At 34.6% G+C, this 4,321-nt stretch overlaps 1 long non-coding RNA gene across 1 annotated transcript; it reads right to left on the bottom strand.

Annotated features, from left to right (window-relative positions):
- LOC110269591 lies at window positions 1,674-2,517 on the bottom strand. Its single transcript, XR_002358365.1, has 4 exons — window positions 2,379-2,517; window positions 2,138-2,249; window positions 1,908-1,978; window positions 1,674-1,826 (listed from the first exon to the last, which is right to left on the bottom strand). It is a non-coding gene; the product is annotated as an uncharacterized LOC110269591 (long non-coding RNA).

Genomic DNA, 4,321 nt, shown 5'->3' with positions numbered 1-4,321 from the left:
TTCTTGAAGATTCTTCTTATGTTAACACACTTTTAAATATTGATGACTAACTGTTGACTTTCTAGTATTTCTCTAAACTATAAATTATATATCTCATGTAAATGTTATGTAATAAAAAACATTTATTTTAATTTTAAATTAAGACTTTATTTATTTTTCAATTTAATATCAATGTTTACAAGAATTCTATTTTAATCTATAATTTCTAAACCATGAAACAAAAAAATACGCGGAGCATGCGGATGCAAAAACCAGAAAATTAAGTAAAGGACAAATGGTATATATAAAATAAACATCCACTTTAAAAAGAAAGGAACAATTCGCATAGACAGTAAAATGAACATCCACATTAGTTGATAAAAAATAACTAAGCAATTGACCAAAAATACCACTCGTGCATCATGTTTAAATGGCATAACTAAAACTCAACTTGAACTCAATCAAATTAAACTAAATCTAATTCAACCCACATAATAAAAAAATTACAGGCCATATGCAAACAAAATGCAGGAAATCAAGTAAAAGATAAATAATATACCCAAAATAACCATCTACTTTAGAATGGAAAGAACCATTTGCAATTATAATAAAATGAACATCCAACTTAGTTTAAATGGCTAAAGAAAAATACAAATTAGTATTTCTTTTACAAATCTAAATGTCACATAACTCTGCTATAACTTAATCACTTATATCTAACTACAACAACTCCAATCATACTTGAATTCAGTGAATGGTACACTAAATCCAATTCTACAATATGACTAAGTTTCGTCTCATCAGTCAGTCACACCCGTCACTTTCACGACCTGCAATCAAACACAACAAAAAAAAAACCAACCAAAGGAATTAAGTGACATATGGTACTATGACATAAATATCAGCAATATAAACCACCAAGAAAATGACTAACTTAAACAGGATTAAGCGTATTAGTAAAATTTCAGTTTATAATAGGCACCATGCTCACTATTTTTTAACAAATACTTCTAATCAGGTAAAATTATATTAAATTCAATCCAAATCACATAAACATCTAAATTAGAATGAAAATAACTATCGACCTACCTAGTAAAATGAACATCCGGCCTATATTAAAACCACTTTTAACAAATTTCAGTTTATAATAGGCACCATGCTCACAATATTTTTTAACAAATTCTTCTAATCAGGCAAAATTATATTAAATTCAATCCAAATCAAATAAACATCCAAATTAGAATGAAAATAACTATTGACCTACCTAGTAAAATGAACATCCGGCCTAAAACCAGACAGTGTAACCTGCAATAATGGTGGAGAGTTTAAGAGAAGAGGAAAAATAGCAAAAGCAGAATCCAATCATTGTTATTTGAAAAACAACAGCATGGGGTCATTACACAAGGAAATCAATTTCAAAACAACTTGCAACATGGTGAACATGTAAGATGAAAATCTCCAAAAAAATCTTTGAAATACATGTAGCAGCTCACCTCACGTTGTGATTGCTGTATATCACCATGTAGAGCTCTTGCTCCAGGCAACAAGCCGGCAAGCTCAGAAGCAGACTCTTTTTTCTCAGTAAATATAATTGTTCGGCCTCCACTGAAACAAAATCATAAGTTAAATAAATGCTTCTAAGTATTCATAAAATGATGTAGAAATAAGAAATGAATGACAAAAAAAATAGCCTACTATAACAGCGTATAATGTCTGGGATAAGCTGGGCCCTGGCAGAAACGTTACATGGAAGAACAATATGTCTAACATTGGTGCTAGCCTTCATTTTTGCATTTCCCACCAGATCTGCAATTTTTTTTATCTAGTTTCAGAAATTTTCCAGAAATCTGACAACAAAATAACATTTCATAAGGAAAAAATATATTGTAAGAAAATGAATTAGAACATAGGATGATGACAAAACATACATGTTTAACCCAGTCTGGCAAAGTAGTATTGAAAAGAAGTGTATGAACTTTGCTAACATCTTGTACCTTGCCTGTGAAAATCAAGGACTATTGTTATACTGAAAAAAGAAGGAAGCTACAGAGTAAAAAATCAAACACTGGCATGGAACATCAGTGGCCTCAAATAATTTATAAATTATAGATTTAAAAAAATGAAATTTGGCCAAAGAGGCAAAAACCAAACCAAATACCTAAAATTAGTTCCACATCTTCAACAAAACTCATTCTGAGCATCTCATTAGCCTCATCAAGGACACGGAACTTTAGCTGGATCAGGTCAATATTTTCCCTCTCTATATGATCCTATATAAAATCAACAATAGCCATTAAATAAACTGAAACTTCTACTATCAAAATTGGCAATAGGTATGAATCATATTGCAAAAATGAAAAACCATTATATGAACCCAACAAATATTATAAAGGCAATACCTTCACGCGACCTGGAGTGCCAACAACAATATCAACACCTCTCCTAAGCTTACTCTCCTGAGTCTGGTATGGAGCCCCACCATATATGAACAGCAAGAACTCAATCCCATTGCACCACCATAAACTTCAAAATTAGCATACACCTAATCAAAGAACATCTGAAACCTAGGTGTCAAACAAACATACACTATAGAGTAGAACGATAGCTTTATACTAATCTTTTGTAGTCCAAGAGGGGGACGAAGAGAAGCGTCGCGATCAGACAGAAGGAATGGTGGTGTTGGATTCATTGATGGCAGATCACAAGCAGCGCAAAGAAGACACGGCGTTCAAAGATGAGTATGGTGCGACACAGGTCCACACGGGCGTGCAGATGTCCGGTGGCAAGGCGATGGCGACAGGAAGCTCCTAGTCAACGACTGGCGCTCGATGGTAGAACGAGGGAGGCACGCTGGACGATGGCAGCAGTGAACACCAAGCGTGAAGGAAACACTCCACTCGTACGGGAGGACCGATTAGGTAGCGCCGACTGCTCAGGTTGCAGCGGACTTCATGGAGGTTGGTACTCCAGCGCCGGCGGTGGGGCTCTCTTCGGTGGCTGCTCGATCAAATTGGGGGAGGGGTTTCTGCTAGGTCAAAAGGAGAGGGGGTTAGACGAAGGAAGTAATAACAAATGGAGAATCCTAATTTCATTTGAATTTGAAATTTGAAATAAATAATAATTAATTATTTTAATTATCATTTGATTTTAATTATAAAATTATCTTCATTGTACACATTGTAGAGCAATTATATTGGCTCCCCATACTTTTCCAAACTAATAGCATCAATTGAGCAAGGTGTGATTCATCCTTTTCATGTTTTATTTCTTAATCGTGCTTCTCTCTAAATTCTCTCTTCTCACTCATGTCCATCTCACAAACTCCACATTAAAAACCAAAGTTTTCCCATGGTATAGTAAGCATGGAGGTATGAAGATCGAGCTTTGAGAGACTCCATTGTATCAAGGCTCGTGAGATCTGGCTCTCCTAGTGTGAAGGCTCATTAATGTTAGCCATGACACCAGATGGTGAAGAGATGAATCCAGACCAAAATCAAAGCTTTTCTGCAAACAATTTTCAGACGTTTGTGTAAATCATGAGCCAATTATCTGCGTTTCAAGCTCAAGCTTCCAAATCTAACGCGAATCCGATGCCAGATCCATCCAGACCTTACTTTGTACATGCAAGTAAACATCCAAGTATTCCTCTAACCACAACTCCTCTGAACACTAGAAACTATCATGTCTAGGTAAGATTGGTATGGATTTCTATAAAGTCGAAGAACAAGATTAGGTTTATTATGGAACATTGAGAAAGCCATAACAATGTGATCCAACCTTTGAGGCATGAGATAGATGCAAAACCATGGTGCTTTCATGGCTCTATGCTTTATTGAGCTCTAAGATAATGCAAAGGGTCATATGTTGTTATAATGCTTTTGAGTTTTGGGAAGATCTCAAACACCGATTCTACCAAGGGAAATGTTTAGAGTAGCAAAATTGCAAGAAGATTTGTTTAGTGTGAGGCAAGGAGAATTGTCGATCATAGTCTATTTCACCAAGCTTAAGGAGTTGGGAAGAATTAGACGAGTTCAGGCTAATTCCAACTTGTGAATGTATAAATGTGAATCAGAAATGGTTAAGAGATATAGTCAAGAAAGTTGTGTCATTAGATTCCTAAGAGGATTGAGTGTTCAATATGTTGATGAAGCCTCTTCTGAATATTAGTAATGTTTTCTCTTTGCCTCTGTAGCAAGAGAGGCAGTTTATCCATGTTTTTGAGAGTGATCTAGGAATTTTGGTGAATGCTGTTAGAATATAATTAAGATCAATTAGGATTAATTAGTATTATTTAGTATATCTAAATATTTATTATAGGAGATTACGTCTTTATTATTTTGAT

This window comes from Arachis ipaensis, chromosome B03, assembly GCF_000816755.2.
Source record: "Arachis ipaensis cultivar K30076 chromosome B03, Araip1.1, whole genome shotgun sequence".
In the NCBI taxonomy this organism is placed as follows: domain Eukaryota; kingdom Viridiplantae; phylum Streptophyta; class Magnoliopsida; order Fabales; family Fabaceae; genus Arachis; species Arachis ipaensis.
Note: the sequence above shows the minus strand (reverse complement) of the source record. Positions and strands in the feature narration are given on the sequence as shown.